This window comes from Amborella trichopoda, chromosome 8 (genome assembly GCF_054954075.1).
Source record: "Amborella trichopoda isolate Santa Cruz 75 chromosome 8, AtrichopodaSantaCruz75HAP2 v2.0, whole genome shotgun sequence".
NCBI classification, from domain to species: Eukaryota; Viridiplantae; Streptophyta; class Magnoliopsida; order Amborellales; family Amborellaceae; genus Amborella; species Amborella trichopoda.
This window is the reverse complement of record NC_142343.1, coordinates 24,619,980-24,639,585: the sequence shown is the minus strand read 5'-3', so window position 1 is coordinate 24,639,585 and position 19,606 is coordinate 24,619,980. Positions and strand designations below refer to the sequence as shown.

Below are 19,606 nucleotides of genomic sequence, written 5' to 3'. Positions count from 1 at the left end.
AAGAGAAAAATTAGACGAATGGTCAAAAGTCCATAATCTATACATCCTAATTTTTAACCTAGATCATAAACCCCTAAAATTTTAGATAAAAATCCATTTTATCCCAAGCATTATGCCTAACATCTAACAAATATTTTAAATATTTTGCTTTTAGATTATAATTCTAATATGGATGAATTAAAATATCAATTTGCCCAATATGAGTGTATTGAAAGTTTTTGCTAACCGACCTTTTAGCTTCGTATTTTTAAAAAAAATGGTAAAAATACAAGACATATACCTTGACCTTTTATGTTCAAATTTACTTCAGTTTGTCTAAGAAATTCTAGTAACCTAGACTTTGAATAGGGAATTTTATACGAGCCTTCTTTGTTTAAATCTGGAAATATGCTATCGTCTTTTTTGTCCACAAATCCTTCTTGTTCTAGAATAAAAGAACAAAGGCAAGAAGATTTAATTAATGAAGAGTTTAGATTTTTAGGATCATCAGAAACATAATTCTTGGGAATTGAAATTTCAGAGCCTGTGGCTGAGGGGATGAATCATTGTTAGTTTCAAAAATAGGCATTTGGTCGTTTGACAAAGAATTCAGCCATTGTGTTTCTTCATTCTCCATATATTCATCAAATATTGGAGGTTCTTCTCAAATAATCTTCTTCTCCTTATCCTTTTCTTTGACATGGTTCTAGAATCTTGGGGCGGTATATTCTTCTCCTGAGAACTTGTAATCTTTTTGTTCTTTCTTATCTCTCTACTATTCTTGTTTTTTGAGTGCTCTTTTTTTGTTTTTTTCCTATGTACATATGCAAAATCTTATCCGTAATCTCCAATGGGAAGAAGTTACATATACTTATCTGGAAAAGGCTCGAAACCAACTATTTCTTTCAAGAGCTTCTAGATAGGCTAGTTTATAAACATTTTCACTTTCAGTAATTCTAAGTAGATGTATCCATTGATATATTCTAATTAACCTTTAAATTCATATGTTGGATACCGGTTTAAATGGCAAAAATAATTGAGTATAGGAAGAGAAAGGACCCATTGTTAGTAATAGTGATATAAATTGCAAAAGAGTAAGACCCATGGTTAGTAGTAGTAGTATAAATTGCAAAAATAATTGAGTATAGAAAAGAAAGGACCCATTGTTAATAGTAGTAGTAGAACCATGTAGTAATAGTAGGTCAAAATATTTTTTATACGCAAGCAGTCATGGAGAGAGAGAGAGGTTTCAAAGCAGTAGATAAACAGTTATGAAAACCACAGATCAAAATATTTTTTGTACACAAGCAGTCCTGGAGAAAGAGTGAGGCTTCAAAGCACATATGTGCCAAAAAGAAAAAAAAAGAAAAAGAAAAAAGGGTTGTGAATCCTTAATTCAATGGACGGAAATAAATTTTGCCAGAAATCACAGAACATGGCCGGAATTTAAGAGAACGCTGATTGGCCGTGATCTTCAAAGAATGGCGATAAAGTGGGGAAATTCTTTTCTAAAAGGAAAATGTTTATATAGAGCTGAGGCTCTAAACAATCAAATTAGAGCGCATCTCAAAATTTTTATTAGAAGAGATTGTTTTGATGCTTAAATATCTTCAAATTGATCAACTCAATATCAAGATGTGTGGACATGAGAAAATAAGGATTTCAAATTTTTGAAATAGTGCATCTTGTAATGCATTTTTGGACCGTTAATTTTCAAAATTTTCCAATATTCATAGATATGCTTGATGTACACTATATTTGAAGCTTTAAATTTATAATTAAAAATAAAAATATATTTTAAAGCTATCAAAAATATTTTCAGTATTGAAACCGCATTTCTGGACACTATTTGAAGGTGTGCTTTGTTTTGATTGTTTAAACTTTAAAGCAAGTTTTTTTTGTGACCCCATCCACATACCCACGTATATAGTTTATGTGACCACTTGTTTCAGCTTTCAGATCTGGGAAGATATTTGAGAAGGTTTGAGTCCCAATGTCACACTTTTTGTGTACCCTTCCCTGATAAGGTGCGACTCTACTACCACTCCCTCGCTCTACTGATTCTCAGTAGTCATGAAGGTCATTGCTGCTTTTCTACTAGCCGTCTTGGGAGGAAACCCTAGCCCTACTGCTGATGATGTCAAAACCATCCTCAGGTGAACATTCTCTCTCTCTCTTATCCTAGGGTCATTGCTCGAATCTCTTAGTGTCTAATAGCAAGAACCAAGGTAAAATGGAACCCTATTTCGGGTTTTGTGGTTCAGTTCTGCTTAGTGATTAGGAGTTTTGGGTCTATGGGTTGCGTGATAGATAGATACATCAACTATATGAATGAAATCTTGGTTTCTGATTTCCATGATTTCGAACTTCATATCTGTTGTCTAGGAATAGAAACTATGCATTTCACAATGTTAGATTTACTGGATTTTGCCTATTAGATCTTTTTGCTAGGTAAGCGGAAGGATTAGAACCTTGGACATTACACTGCGGCGTCAATGCCCTAATCACTGAGCCAAGAGCCCCAATCCAGCTCTATCAGAACTTTAGGGTAGTAAGATCATTGTCTGGCTAGAGGTTACGGTTTAATTTTCGTTCGCCCAATATAATTTAGTGGGTGCTTAAATCTAAAAGTTTAAAGCTTAAGTGTATTTGGTATCGAGGACGGAGTAAATAGCATTCAGTGCACGGAGTATTATTTCCATAGTGCAGGAGTGTTCGGAGTATTCTTTCCATTGTGCAAGGGTGTTGGATTTGGTTATGGTCTATTATTTGGGGTCTCATGTTATTCTTGGAATTTGGAGTTCTTATTTTCTTATTATTACTTTTTTTTTTTACCAGTCATTTTTAGATAGTAATTCTCATGGTTTGGGTTTCATTATCTATTGTTTGTGACTTTTGGGTGAAAGTGATTCAGAAACTCAGTTCTTGGCCCTCAGCCCTGGGTTTGGATGGCTCTTGATTTAATTTACATTTTCTTGGTTTAGAGTAGAATGCTTTGAATTGAGGGTGCCATGTTCAATAACAATCTCCTTTAATGCTTTTAGACCATGACTCTCAGCTTTTAAATGATGTTGACTTGCATGTACTATCGTGTTTTCTTTGTAATGAAATTGTACTTAGAATTCTTGACACACTTATGAAGTCTTGCGTTTAAAGTTCAGGAAAAATTGAGTTTAAAAGTATGTTTTGTCCCGTGGTTGATTTTTAGATGATAAGGAACTCATACCATACATTCTTAGTGTCCATAATATACTTCCCCAAGTAGTAATTTTTTTTTTTTTATCATCACATAATACTCTCATCGGCACAGAGTGACCAGATACAAATAAATAAAGGTTTTAGAGTCCTAATTCGATGTGACCATGGCCTTGAGCAACTATAGAGAAGGAAAAATAAATGAAATGGAATGCAGTACTTGTTATTGGTTTTGTGTCTGTTGGAATTGTCAGTATAACCTTCTCAAGTCATAGGTGTGGTCATAAATGTCTTAGTGGAAATACATTTGATTTTGATTGTCTTGTTGTTATTTAAGAGATCTCTTCCTTAGTGCATTTTTGTTGTTGTTGTTGAGGATTTATGTCTCGTGGTTTTTATTGTCATAGGCACTAGCATTTCATGCTTAGGGCTCACATAGTGTCTCTTTGTTGCGGGTGTGGTACTAGATATCTTGTAATCTGACATGGCCTATGAATTGTAGATCTGTCTATTGAGCCTGAAAGGCATTAGAAGCCATGGTAAATTTGATGTAGGCCACAGAAGCCAACTTTTTTATCTTATATACATAGACTCTCCGTGTTGAGTGTTTCTTGTAGCTAAGGAATGGGATACCTTTTCATGTCCAAATAATTGCATCATTCAGGTATCAGGACTAAATATATGATTTAAGAATCACTATTGTTTGTCTAGATGGACAAGCGTGTCACACATGGTTACGCATGCCAACTTTTAGATCATGTATTCTCGTTTTTATCAGATGTTGACGCATAAGACAGTATATGGCCTCATTGAAGTGGTGACATCGGCCACATCAGGTGCACCTTGCCTAGGCCAATATGCAAGATGCGCCCGCCTAGGCGGCGCATAGCATGCACTGGCAGTCGCATAGCATGCATTGGCCCATAGCATCCCCCCCTTCTCCCCTCCCAAATCCCTTTATATCCAAACTTTGTTGAATTAAAACTTTATATCCAAAATTTGTTGATCATAAGGGAATTAAACCTTTGTTGATCCTAAGGGAATTAAAACTTTATATCCAAACTTTGTTGATCCTAACGGAATTAAAATGAAGATATCAAACCTTTTTGTTAATTACTTTTTTGCAACTTCATGGATTACTTTCTTGGATCACATTGAGTTGATTTCATGCTATCATTTGAAAGATTTTAGATGCATATTATAATGTTATCGAGGGTTTCAACTTTGAATGAGACTAGACAATTAACAACATAAAAAAAAAAAAAAAAAAACCTTTGAATGAGACTAGATCAAGAAATTGAAATTCGTTTTTTTCTTTTTTAACCTCATGAACTCTTGGTTTTAGATGTACTTGTGAGATATCACGTCCCCAAATTACGGCCGCCCCCCACCCCCCCCCCCCTCGCGACGCTTTTTTTCCCTCGCAATTAACACCCTGTACGGTAATGCGAATACCAGACAGGTGGGGTTTATACTGTGCAAAGCAAAATAGCTGTTTGGTGTTTGAAATACTAGACATCTATTTGCTATACTCAAAACCAGCAAGTCCTTTTTCTCTCTCTCCAAACATTGTGACACTGCATTTTTTTTAAAATAATCTCTCTCAACCCTTCTCTCTCTCACACTCTCTCTCTCCCCAAACTATCTCTCTCTCTCCCCTAATGCTGAAACAATTACTCGTCAAACCAATTAAGATGGACATTATTACAAATACCAGAAGAGAATCACTTACAAAAATATTTACCCAACCAAAAAAAAAGAAAGAGAAGTTGGCCTAATTAACTGGGACCTTAAATCTCTTCCCAATCTCTGAATCAGAAAAGCTTCTTCTGTGTTGAAGTAATGAAGCTTTGTTAAAAGTTTGCTTGGGAAAAGAAACAGACACCCTCTTGTTTTCGGGAATAGATGATGGTTTAGTGAAGACAAAAGCTTGAGTCCCCATATCTGGATTTCCTAGCAGACAATCTCAACAGTTTGGAATTCGAATTCGTCAAGTCATTTTCGAAAGAAATATTCAAATCATTTGATAAATGGGCCTTCTCATGCTTCCAAAAATCTAGTTACAACAAGGTTCCGATAGAAGAATTCGGTATTTTAATTCTAGCTGCGTTGGCTGCAGAATCGGTCTTAAGCCTCTGATGGCCCCACACTGTGGGGGTCATGACTTGAGGTAGAGAGACCCATTTGCGTTATTGATTTCTCAAGAGTTGTTGGGGTCTCGACAATCTCTCGTTGGTTTTCTTGAGGGTTTTTGTGATAGATGGGTTACGGGGGAGAGAGAGAGAGAGCGTGAGAGAGAGATGGTTTGGGGAGAGAGATTATTTTAAAAAAAAATGCGGAGATGTTTGGAGAGAGAGGGGTTGCTAGTTTTAGGGATTGCTATCCGGTATTTTAAACACTGGACAACTGTTTGCTTTGCACGGTATAAATCCCACTGTCTGGTGTTCGCATTATTAGACATGGGGATAACTTGGAAAAATAAAACATCGCGAGGGAAGGGGGGTGTTGCCCGTAATTTGTGACAAACGTGATCCCGTTTTATAACTGATCCCCCCCCCCCCCCACCAATATGGTCCATATATAAATTTCTTTAAATTAAACATCTTCATGTTATTTTATGAATATATTTTTTATATTCACACACAAACACATGCATTGGAAGTGATGCGCTAGCATTGAGGTGCATGGTGCATTGCATCCCCCTAGCGACTTATATGATTTATGGCATTTGATAAACTTTATCATGTGCTGCAATCGTAATTTACATAGTTCTTTGAATTTATTTTTTTTTAAATATTGACAATATTTTATTGATAGAGATATAATCGACAAGGTCCTCATGAGAAGTGCGTTTTTTAGGCAGCTCACAAATTGGGTGATCTGTACTAAAAATTCTTCTAGGATTTTGTGATTGGCATCCCACGCATTAAGTGCTTAAGCACCTGGTATTGGTCAATGTGAGTTGAGAGATGGAGAGAGAGAAAGTAACAATGGGAATGAGGTTAAAGAGAGATGGGGGAGGAGTTAGAGAAGGATACATGGAGAGAGAATAGTCGAGGAAAAGAAAAGATCATTGTTTTAAAATGTGGGATGTGGCCAAACACGGTGGGAGGCCAATGCTGCTCGATGCGGCCCTGATGCGGGTACATTGCGATTATGCGGTCAATAAATGTAAAATTTTTTTAAAAAATCTAAAAAAACAGGTTAATGCATAGAAAAAAATATGGAGGTGATATATGTGATAGTAGGTATTTTAGTTTAATGATTAATTTCAAAATTATTAGCTGTCGGAGATTCTGTATCCAGTTATCCACTATCCCATGATAGAAACTAGAAATTTGAAACTAGGTTCATAAAACATTCAACAATCAACAACCATAGGCACAAATTTGCAACCATAAGCACAATCATCAACAACCATAAGCACGAAATAGTGATATTGCAAGCTAAAAGTCAAGGTCAAGAAGAGGTAATAGTTAATAACTTAATACAATCATCCATTTTGATAGTCAATTTTGAAATTTGAAGTCAATTTTTCAAATATCAATAAGAGAAGTCATCTTGAGAGGTGTCATGTGCATCATCAATATCATCCTCGACGGCCTCCATGTATTATTCTTCCTTGGTCTCTTTTGAGTTAGCTTCCTTCTCTTTGACCTCTGAAGCTAATGTGCGAGTGCGATTAGACCCAGCAGCTCCTCTACTCCTTTGTACTCTAGTGTTAGGTCGATCTTCTTCGTTAGCCCCTGTTGTTAGCTCGACATCAACCCATGTAAGATCCTCACCTGCAAACACATGCTCTTGTCTTGGATCTATGGTCCACTTACTTGTGGAATCACGATCAGCTTCATATAATTGAATAAGGTTGAGTTTCGTGCGATTTTCATACCTCTTCCTAAGCCGCTCATTATACCGCACATAAACCAAATCGTTCAACTTTTTCTCCTCCAACCTATTTCTTTTTTTTTTGTATGGAGCTGTGGTAGAAAATTGAAATTAGATAAATTATATTTTAGATTAGAAAATTGAAATTCAAGAAATAAGGATTAAGGAATAAGGAGTAAAGGACTTACATGCTCAAATGCACTTCAATTGCATTCACAACCAGATGAGCTACATGTGAGATTCAACACTCGAATAGCGAGACGTAGATTTGGTGTCTCACTTCCATATAATGCCCACCATGCAACTGTATAATATTTTATAATTTAGATTATAGATAAAAATTAATGGTAAACAAATAAACAATGGAATTATACATAAAGTCAAAGACAAGTAAGGTTACTTTTGGCCTTTATCTAGATCTGTAGTGTCCCTATTTCGGGCTTCGCATCACTATCAACCATTCGAAGTACTCTCACTAAAGGGCAAGCCACTTCTAATGCAAGAATTATTTGACTCAAAAAAGATGTATTTAGAATAATTTTTTCAACCTTTCTCCCATCCTTATGCTTTGACCATTTTGCTTTGACTCCATTGCTCAGAAGCAGACATGGTCCTCAAGGCACTTTTTTTACTTGGCTAGGCTTCGAAGAGTGAGAAATGACATGGCAAATCTAGTGATACCCGGTCTCACTATTTCTCTCTTCTTTGTAAAGACCTCTTCATGTTTAGGACTATGGTGTGATTGTAAATAAATCCAACGACAAACATAGCTTGAAATCACCCCACTAAATAAAGATGTTGTACCCATTTCTTTAAGCATAAGATTAACACCGTGAGCTGTGCAAGGAGTCCAAAACATATGCGTCTTTTTCAAAGTCAATAAATGCCCAGCTGCAGTGTAATTGGCACCATTGTCAGTGACAATTTGTACCACATTTTGCTCTCCAACAAACTCAACAATCTCATCCATAAAGCCACATAAGCATGTGGCATCATGTGACTTGTCTGATGCATCAACAAACTTAACAAAAAAAGTACCCGTTGGGTAGTTAACCAAAAAATTAATGAATGCCCTTGACTTCCTATCGGACCAACCATCACACATAATAGTGGCCCATATTTCTCCCACCCTTCTCTTTGAGAAACCAAAATTTTATTCACATCAAATACAACATCCTTCAACAAGGGCTCCTTAACCTCATGTAGTGAAAGAGGAACAAGTCTTAGGCCATATTGTCGAATTGCCTGGACCATACATGCAAAACTATTCAGAGTTATAGTATTAAAAGGAATGCAGGCCATGTAAATCCACTTTGCAATCCACTTACATACCGACTTCCTCTATTCTTTCTTGTATCTATTTTCAAATGTGGCTTGTTTTGTTTTTTTCTTTTTCTCCTGAACCACACTTTCGGGGCTAGGGGTGAAAAAAATATCCATTGGCCCCTTAGAGAGACGTGTTCTCTCAACACTACCACCAATATTTATAACTGTCTCTCTTGAGGTTAGAGTATGAGTACTTCTTTGCCTCATACCAACTTCAGACATATCATCATCATCATCAAATAATTGTATATCATCAAGTAATTATTTTCTTTTCATTTTTGTCTTCTCTTTATCTTTTTTCAATTTATCCAAATATTCTCTAATCTCCTTTGTTATATCATCTGTAGCTTGTGGGCTTGCTTTTATATTCCCAGAAATTTTGACTAAATGCTCTTTTTGTCGAAAAATACCACCCATGTAAGTATTTCCACGGAGCAAGCATATCACACAATTTCTATCTTTCGGATTTTTTAGTTTAGCATATTTCCAAGCCAGATCCTTATTACTAGAGGATTGAGAAGAAGACATTGCCCCAAAAATAAGTATAACAATATTATTGTACAAGAAGGAATAAAAATTTACTGACTCTGTGAAGCTGTGAAGCAGTGCTCAATTTCTTCACGGCCTCTGAAACCCTTGATTTCTTATTACAAATTCATCCTAACATCTTCAAATCAACAATCAAAGGCATCAAATGAACATCCAAGTTTCAAACAATCACCAAATCAAAGATTTGAATGAAATTTTTTTTTCGCCAATTTTATTTTCCCTCGATTTGATGCAAAAAAAGGCCACAAAGTGGCTGGAAATCTTCGTTTAGGGGGTTTAATACCCCTTAACAGTTTCCCTAAGTTTTGGATGGTCAAAAAGACCAAAATCAAGAACAGTTTTGGCGGAAGGAGATGCACCGCGATGCGGAATGCGGCTACGATGCGGCCGCATGGGTAAAAAGCGCATATCCGCCAGGTTGCGATGCGGAGGTGAGCGCATACCGCATTATGCGGCCGCATTTGAAAACTATGGAAAAGATAGAGAAACTATATACTTTTATTCCCCCCTTCTTTGAAATTTTTTGTTATAGACTCTCTCTCTCGTCGGCCTGGTCACTCTGCAAATCGACTCTACACCCACAAACATGGTATTGGGTCCTCCTCAGTAAAGTCCTTAGGAGATGGTGGAGTCGTCTCTACTCTCGATGTTCATAAGCTCTCCAGTAATGTTGGCGAAATTCGCAGGAACTCAGAACCTTTACGAACCCTTTTCTCATACTGGGAGGCAATTTACAACCTCTATCCTCGCTTTCCTCCTCGGAGATCCCACCTTAAACCCTGTGCCTGTGTTTTTCAGAACCAACCCAAGAACCCAAAGTCTTACGTCGAGATACTAGCCTCCAAACTACTCGCTTTCGCTTCGTCTCTGTCCTCTTCCACCCCTTGGCCCCCCAGCTGAGCCCACGGTAGTCTGCCTCCTCGAGGACCCAAACCTCCCCATTGAAATCCTTGACGCTTTTTCTTGGCCTCTTTCTGCTAAGTTGCAAACGACGCTAGTGGGGGTTTTTGTCCCTCCATGCAACGATATTAGGGGGATTGAGAAATGGGCACAAATTAGGTGGGGAGATCCCTGTAAGAACTTGTTCGATGGGAAGGTTCTATTCTCCTTCCCATCCCCGTCTCGGGTGCAGAAAGCGGTGGAAAATCAATCCAAACTAACCTTTAAATGGGCAAAGCTTTCCATAAAGCCTTGGTCCCCCAAGCTAGGTTCCTCAGCCTCTTCGAAATTCTGGGTTACTTTAAAAATTATCCCTCTGCACATTTGGTCTCCCTTCACTTTTAGAAAACTTGCTCATAAGTGTGGCAGGCTCATTTCCATCAACTGGAAGTCTCTGGAATTTCTCCGCTGGGATCTATGCAAGTTCTACTAGAGACTATTAATCTGGCAGCTCTACCTTCAAAACTTTGGATCAAGGTAGAGGAATCTTGGTTCCCTATCCATGTTGGCTGGTCGTCGGCAGCCTGGGACGTCCTTGCTCAGAAGGCCAACAAGATGACGGAACAGTAGACGGTGGTCCACCGGAAATTTAGACGGAGGCCACCGGGGATGATCATCCCAAGGCGCCCTCCTCTCGCTACGAGGTCGCGACACATGTCTACTCAGTCAGCCTCATCGATTGTCCCCTGCCTGGAGCCATTTCAACCCAACTTGATGTTGTCAGTGAGATCCAACCGTTAGATCTCACTAATAATGACTCTGTGGCAGCCGCCTATCCGTTGCTTCTCCCTTCTCTCTCCCCTCCTGGCCATCATGGTGACCCATCCCATCCCAAGGTCTCTTCGACACTTGTCCTACCCTTTTCACAGGTGTTCGATCTACTAACCTCTGGAAAGTCTCCGGTAGTCCCATCTCGTATTGCCTCTAACCCTATGGCTAGTAACCTCCTACCCTTTGAGCACTCCTTCCCGTCCTCTCATCTGTCAGACTTATCTGATCCATCTACTCCCTCCTCGAAATATCTTCTTTTGGACCCTATGATTTTGTTGTCCTCCCCTGCCTTGCCAGAGCCCCTTGGAGATGCTGCTGTCCCCTTTTTTAAGGAGACCACCCTTTCGAGAGATGTCGCCCCAACTACCCCCATCCCTCGTCTATCCACAGTGAGCCTTCACCATTGTCCCCACCTATCCAGAGCTTCAGAGCAGAGAACCCCCCCCCCCTCGAAAGAAGAATCTCGCCTAGCAACAGAGGCCTCAGAAGAAGGTAGAGGTGACACTTCAGCTAATCCCCCCCCCCCCCTCGAAAGAAGAATCTCGCCTAGCAACAGAGGCCTCAGAAGAAGGTAGAGGTGACACTTCAGCTAATCCCCCCCCTATTGCTCTAAACCTTCCCCTCCGCAAATCCCCTCTAGACTTGTTCGTCTGTTCCTTGTCTAACCCTTGCCTATCCCCCTTGCCCTCTCCTGAATCCTTGGATATGGAATGGTCCCAGTACCCTATTGGAGTCATGATGATTCTCACCTATTGCCCTTCGTTGCTTAACTTGGAGGCAATAACTGCTTTTCTCTCCCATTTCCCTCCATTCCACCCTGTATTATCTCCCATATGCAGGGTTAGCTCCTTCCTTATTTCTTTTTACCGCATCCATGGCCACCCCCTTATCCCTTGTACAGCCTTCCCCATCATCGACAAGCATCTTCCACACTTCCACTTAGCACTTAACCCCTCCTTCATCGTCGGCCACCTTATTGATTCAGGGGCTTTCTCACTATCTCTTCAACCTTTCCCTTCTACACCAACCTCTGGCTCAGGGACGACCAAATCCCTCGTTCCCCCAACCTGCCCTGTACTCCATTCCCTGCATTCTCTGCCTCTCCTCCTTTTACGAAGGCTCCTGCCCTTGTTTCAACGTTCCATCGGAACCTATGGATCTGCAGCAGCCGACGACTGGGTATGAGAATTTGGCCAGGCAAGACAACGGCGTTGACATCAGCTTTGAGCAATCCAAAGATAGGGTCAAGTTTTTCTTCAAAGTTATGGGTTTTAAATTCTTGGATTCTCACCATCAGCAGCTCCTCTCTTTGGATTCTACCTCGGGGGATAATGGATACAGAGAACTAATTAACCTCTTTTCCTCCATCAACCCCAAGCTTCTCTATCCCTCGAGCCTATCCTCCGAGGCCGCTGCAGTAAATGGTAGGGTCCCCAGCCAGGAGATCACCCATACTTGCAGCAGCGGTTCCCATCAACCTTACCTAAATGAAGATCTTGTCTTGGAATATTAGGGGACTTGGTCACACCTCTAAACAAAAAGCAGTCAAAGACCTGTGTGCCAAGTCAAAACCTTCCCTTTTGACTATTTTTGAAACCAAACAACCTGTTCCTGATCTTCGCTCTGTTAGAAAAATTTGGGGTAGGTCACCTTGCCAATGGATCTCGCTCCCAGCTCTTGGGGCCTCGGGAGGGATCTGGGTCATTTGGGACGCCACGGAACACTCTGATTTTCACTCACATAGGTGATCTTTCTGTCACGGTCCTCCTCTCCAGAAGAACCGACCACCTTAAGTGGAAGTTCACTGCTGTGTACGGCCTCAACAGGTCAGCTCTGAGACCAAATTCTTAGAAGAAATTGAAGTTATCGCCTACCGTCCCCACCCCATCTGGTGTTTGGGGGGTGACTTCAATATCACCAGATGGTCTTTTGAAAGAAACTCCTCTTCCCAAGTCACCACATCAATGTATGAGTTCGCCGATCTTATCTCCAGACTCGAATTAATTGAAATCCCTCTTCTAGGGAAACAATTCACTTGGTCGGACCATGGAATCCAACCCACTCTTTGTAAATTGGACAGATTCTTAGTCTCCCCCTTGTGGGACGAAAACTTCCTAGGGTCTCACGCCTTTACTCTCCCTAAACCCATTTCAGACCATTGCCCCATTCTTCTCAATACCCAATCTGGCCCTAGAGGACTCAAACCATTTCGGTTTGAACTGGCTTGGACCTTAGAAAAAGAGCTGACAACACTCATCGACTCTTGGTGGCAAACTCTTTCCAACCAAGTTTTTGGCAGAGCTGGTTTCAGGCTTCAGAAAATGTTGTAGCTCCTCAAACAATCAATTATTGCTTGGAAATCCTCCCAAGGAAATTTTTCGGTGTCAAAAAGATCTCAGCTGGAGATTATCCAGAACCTAGATAAGATTGAGGAATCTAGAGTTTTGTCCCATGACGAAGCCAACCTCCAACAAAAAACTAAAATAGAATACCTCACCACTCTCAAAAAGGAAGAACTATTCTGGTTTCAAAGGTCTAGAGTTACTTGGCTGAAGTCAGGGGACCTAAACACCAAGTATTTCCATAGAATAGCAAGCAGTAGACGCCGAACTAATCTGATCCAAACCATCAAAGTTGGAGAGGTGCTGCTTGATTCGGATAGTGAGATTGAAGGGGCCATTTTTTCCCACTTCAGAAATCCTTACTTTGACCCCAACCTACCCGGACCTTTTATGGAAGATATTGACTTCAAAACCCTTCCTACTGAGAAAGCTGCGTGGATAGAGCGCCCCTTTTCTGATGAAGAAATTTAGAAGGCGGTCAAGGACCTGGCCCCTGACAAGGCTCCTGGGCCTGATGGTTTTCCAGTGGCTCTGTTCAAAACCTATTGGACCACTTTTAAGGAAGATTTTAAGCTCTTCTTCGAGGAATTCTATGCGAGAGGCCTTCTAAATAAAGCCATCAATGCCACCTTCCTCGTTTGGTACCCAAAATTGAAGGAGCTGAGAACATTAAGGACTTTAGACCTATTAGCCTCCTCAATTCTTCCTACAAAATACTCTCAAAGGTCCTTGCTTCTAGATTAAAACAGGTCCTAAATCTAGTTATATCCCCATCCCAATCAGCTTTTATTAACAACAAACAGATCCTAGATTGTGTACTGGTAGCCCATGAATGTATTCACTCTCGCCATAAAAGGAAAACACCAGGCCTTATCTTCAAGATTGATTTGGAAAAAGCTTACGATCACGTGAATTGGTCAATCCTTGATCAATGAGATGGGATTTGGAGAGAGGTGGAGGAAATGGATGAAAGGGTGCTACTCTAGGCCCTTTTTCATGGTCCTCATCAATGGTTCCCCTAAGGGATTCTTCCCTGCCTCAAGGGGCCTTAGACAAGGAGACCCATTATCCCCTTTCCTTTTCACCATTATGGGAGAAGGGTCAGTCAGTCCATTTCCATATTATACCAGGCTGGACTACTGTCTGGATTCAAAGCAAGTTTAGCAGGCCCAACCCTGCAATATGCAGATGACACACTGGTTTTCCTTGATGTGAATGAGAGGGATACCCTAAATGTGAAAATTTTTCTAGCTTGCTTTGAAATAGCTTTTGGGTTTAAGGTCAATATGGGTAAGTAAAAAATGATTGGAGTTGGCCTAAACACTTCCCAAACAAGAAGCTTAATCCCAGGGTGGGGGTGCGCGGTAGATGACCTCCCCACAACTTACCTGGGACTCCCACTAGGCCTCGGTAAACCCAAAAAACAGATGTGGGCGAAGGTGGTTGACAAAATAGACAGAAGACTAGCTAGCTGGGTGGAAAGGACGTTGTCTGTCTTTGCCTGGCAGATGCACTCTCATCAAACCATCTTTAGCAAATCCACCCATTTTCTTCATGTCGCTATATCAGATTCCAGCCTCTATAGCTAAGAGGATCGAACAACTTATGAGAAACTTTTTGTGGTCTGGTTCGGCAGAGTCCAAGGAAATTCGCCTTCTATCCTGGAACAAGATCTGTACCCACAAAACAAAGGGAGGTCTTAGGATTAGAGACTTAAGGAAACAAAACTTGGCATTGCTGGGAAAATGGTGGTGGAGGATAGCTTATCACGAGAACCAATTATGGGCTCAGGTGATAAAAAGCAAATACAACATCCCTTCTTCAAAGTGGCTGCCAGAAAGTAACACCCCTGCTTCAGGGTCAGGCATATGGAAGTCTTTAGGATCCATCCTCCCAAGCTTTAGAGAGCACATAAGATTCCATGCAAGAGGAGGAAGTAGAGTGAGATTCTGGGAGGGCAAGTGGTAATCCTCCTTAACACTCAAAGACAGATTCCCCTCACTTTACATCCTCTCTAACTGCAAAGAATCTACAATAGAGGATCCTCTCTAACTGCAAAGAATCTACAATAGAGGAGGTTATGACCATCTCAGATAGCAGGACTTGGAACCCGTCTTTTAGAAGGCTTATCGCTTTCTCCTCTCTAACTGGGTCTCAGTCAGGGAAAGACTCGATGATATGGACTCCCTCCCCATCAGGAAGATTCTCTGTTAAATCCTTTTACAGGGTTATAGCAGAGGGAAATGAGTTGTCTGACATCTCAAGCAAAGCATGGGACTCTATAGCTCCACCTAGGGCCCAATTCTTCCTATGGCTTGCAACTCTAGGAAAACCCTTAACCATTGATAATCTCCAGAAAAGAGGCTTTCAAATACCTAACAGATGTGTAATGTGCTTAGAAGAGGAAGAGAATGTTACACACCTGTTATTACACTGCAAGTTTGCCTTTTCTGTATGGAGTAAACTCATCCAGTTGTTCAACTTGACGTGGGTGATCCCTCCTTCTATCCCTTCTTTGTTAACCCTTTCTTTCGAGGACAAATGGAGAAAATCAGGTAAAATTCTGTGGAAAGCATCCCTAGTGGCTACCCTATGGCACCTTTGGAAGGAAAGAAACTCTAGAACGTTTCAAGGGGAAAAGAACTCCACCCATACTCTCTTCCATAAAATAACAGACTCTGTTATTTTTTGGGCAACCCAACATAAATTGTTTATGGGAATCTCGGCATCTTCCTTTTTACAAGAATGGAGTAATCTTCTACTCCTCACTCATCATAAAAGTGATATTAATCCCAGATGGACCCCTCCCTTAGAAGGTCAAATTAAACTCAACTTTGATGGGTGCTCTTCAGGTAACCCTGGTCTGGCAGGCATTGGAGGAGTGTTTAGAAACTTTGAAGGAACTATCCTCCTTTCGTTCTCGGAGGAACAAAAGACTCACAAACAGCAGAAGCTTTGGCCCTTCTAACTGGAATCAAACGTTTTAACCATATGTGGGGTAGAATCCTACTTGTAGAGGGAGACGCCAAGAACATCATAACCTGGGGATCTGGGAAAAGCAACCCACCTTGGTACTTGAGACACATTTTGGATGAGATTAACCACTTATGCAGGGACCTGTTTGTCATGTGGCAGCATACCGGAAGGACCGCAAGCGCATCCGTAGACGCACTTGCTAAAGGAGCAGCATGTCAATCTTCTTCACAGAATGTGTAGCTTAGATATACTATGTACTAGGGAAACTATAGGCCCTTCTTCTTTTGTCTGCTTTTGTATTTGGGCAGTTCTATAAGCCCCACCATGTTAACTACTTAATGTAGAGGTTAGCAAGGCTGGTAAATGAGAAAAAAAATCAAAGAGACATTTAGTCCTACTAGCATAATAAAATAGAAATGGCAGGATTTTCTGGTTCATTTATCAGACATCCATTTTCCACACGTGTTAAGACCATAGAGGATTAAATCCAAATGAACACTCTGGCATGAACCATGGACCATGGTATGATATAGGGCTGCATTAAGAATGACCATCCAGGGTCTTCTGCCCTACAACACCGTTGGGAGGTAAAATGACGATGCAATGCTGCTCAGTGGATTGATGGGTTGGATTAAAATGACAGCATTCTTCCTCTGAGCACTGCTATCTTGAGTTCTGCTAGGTGGACTTTTTCTATCCTATTTGTTCTAGTGGATGATGGAAGGGGACTGTGGTTTCCATCCTTTTTGGAGGAATCCTGGGGATGGACAGGTTGAGGCAATGTGTGGATTATTATTGGGTGATTGGAGTTCGATTTTATTCCCTCCAGAGCACGGCAGGATTCTTGGGAGCTGCTTGCGCGGTTGCCAGCACCAAAATTATTGTATTGTGAAGTCTCTGCTATGTGCCCCTCTAGGTGGGCAGGGGAAATGCTGGAAATGCTATCAACTTCTACAAATAGTTAAGAGCTGTGAAAACTAGCTCCAGAGTGGAAGGGCGCTGTCAAAACCATTATCCATAGAAGTGAACGTAACAGAAAGAAGAACCCAACCAGAAAACAAAAAATAGGAAACACAAATTTCCATTTGGAGATGCCTTACAGGTGGCTACTGGGGCTTTCCTTGTTGACATGCTAATTTTTGAATATGCAACTGTCTTTAGATCGTGGACCATATGCTCTGGATGTACCTTGGAGGCAAAAAGTATTATGCGATATTCACAATTCGTAACAACCCCTTTAAAAAACCGTAGGAACTCATTTAGCGGGACAATTCTGCCATATTGCATTTCCTAAAGCCATAGCTTGCCTTGTTTTGATGTTTCCAGTAGACTTTCTGTTATTTGAAGGCTTTTTTTTCAAGATCAAGGGGTTATAGAGAACCTTGGCTATATTTAGCAGTGTTGCTAGTTAATCATTTGGTCCCTTCATTTGGAGCTCTAGGCCTCCTAACCTTGTTTCTTTTATAAGACCATGACGTATCAAGCCATCCATAAATAAATTACAAATCTCTCGGGAGCTTTTATGATGAGTGAGGGGAAGGTCTTTATGATTGGCTGTTTCATTTCTTCATTTTTATTAAAAAATACTATTAGATTTTTGAAATTTACACCCTGATTTGTGCAGTTGGAGCTGATGCCGATGATGAGAGAATAGAACTGCTTGTGTCTTAAGTTGAAGGCAAAGATATAACGGAGCTCATTGCTGCTGGGAGGGAGAAGCTCGCATCTGTGCCCTCTGTTGGTGGTGGTGGTGCTGTCGTTGTGGCTGCTGCTGGCAGTGGGGGTAGTGGCACCACCGTTGCAGCACCTGCTGCTGAGGAGGCAAAGAAGGAAGAAAAGGTCGAAGAGAAGGAAGAATTGGACGATGTGAGTATCTATTCGTTTTTCCTTTCATTTTGTTGCAAACTTCGATTTTTATGTTTAATTGTGATGGGAACCATGTTTTTGCTTTCCTTTTCTCTCTTTTTCTTCATGGAAAATTAGTAGTCTTAGTAAAAATTGATTGCTGATGATACTGTTTGTTGTCATTGCCTTCTTGTTGAACAGGATATGGACTTCAGTTTATTTGATTGAGAGCTACATTTTTGTCAGGCTTTTGGTCTATGTGGAAGTAAGTTTCTCTTGACGCACTTTTCCTTATGAAGTACACTTAACTCAAGGTCATTATGAAAGTCATAATGCATGCTTTCAGATTTGTTCTTTATTTATAGTTGTAGTTATCAATGAATGATCTGCTTTTTCTTGGATATTCTAATTGATTGAGAGCTACTTTTTTGTCAGGCTTTTGGTCTATGTGGAAGTAAGTTTCTTTTGACGCACTTTTCCTTATGAAGTACACTTAACTCAAGGTCATTATGAAAGTCATAATACATGCTTTCAGATTTATTCTTTATTTATAGTTGTAGTTATCAATGAATGATCTGCTTTTGCTTGGATTCTAATTGAATTATGTAATTTGGTGGTCTGCGATTTAATGTCTAGTGGATTTTGGTTTCTCTACTCCTGTACTTTCTTTATTGCGCTTTTGGTTTTCTTACATTGTTACATTCTTCTGCAATTTTATTTGTCGTTTCATGTTTTACCTCTCAAATGTATTTCATTTCTCTCTCTCTCTCCTCTTTGAGATTCTCCACTGCTATTTTTGAATGAGGAATATACCATTTATCCGTGTGAAAAGGGCATAGTACCCCGGGGGCATGGTACAGCCAATCGGTCTCTTTTTGGTTAACAGCCGCAAATAACCATAGATTGAATATACAGCACACCGTAAACTTTGGGAGGTTTTTTTTTTTCCTCCTAATCTGAAATTTTAGGAGCCGCCTAGAATCACTAGATTATTATTTTTAGAAAAAACTTTAGAATTTGAGTTATCAATTGAATCTCACTGTAAAAAATTGGACAGCCTTCACTTAATTTTTGGACCCGACTTTTTTGGAATATGTTTATATAGAGCCAATGCTCTAAACATTTACATTATAGCACACTTCAAAAATTTCAATAGAAGAGGTTGTTTTGATGCCTAAATATCCTCAATTGATCATCTTGACATCAAGATGCACGGACATGAAATGAATTTCAAGTTTTGGAAATAGTGCAATCTTGTAATACACTTTTGGATTAGATAATTTTTACGATTTTCAAGTTTTTATAGATCTGTTTAATCTGTATTATTTCTGGAGTTTTAAATTTTATAATTAGATATGAAAATATATATTAAGGCTTACAAATATTTCCAAAACCACGTTTCTCGATATTATATTATTTGCAGGTGCGCTCTACTTTGATTGTTTAGAGCCTTGTTGTATACAAACCGCACCTTATTTTTTTTTCAGGTGAAAAGAGAGTGCAAGTTGGAAATGTATTTTCGAAATTTATCAAATTACCCATACGAGATTTGACTATTTAACCATTTATCAATATATTTTTTATTTTATTTCAAAATACCCATTCAAAAAATACATATATGAGTTAGGATAGTTCCAAATGGGTAAATTGTAAAATAGCTCTTCTTTCATAAGCGAATTGATATATTTTTCATATTTTGTTTTGGGCAAGCTTTTTATGCTTTTTTAACAATATAGAAGTTCTATAGTCCCTCTTATCAATGGAGGGTTAAGATTGCCCCAATTACAATGTCATGGTTC

The 19,606-nt window shown here is 39.8% G+C and overlaps 1 pseudogene across 1 annotated transcript; it reads left to right on the top strand.

The window, feature by feature from the left end:
• The first annotated feature begins 1,936 nt into the window (after nt 1-1,936).
• On the top strand, nt 1,937-18,461 carry LOC105420119 (large ribosomal subunit protein P2-like; annotated as a pseudogene). The gene is made up of 5 exons (XR_016061177.1): nt 1,937-2,135; nt 12,106-12,110; nt 17,587-17,828; nt 18,009-18,072; nt 18,243-18,461. The product of XR_016061177.1 is annotated as a large ribosomal subunit protein P2-like (transcript).
• The last annotated feature ends 1,145 nt before the right edge of the window (nt 18,462-19,606 follow it).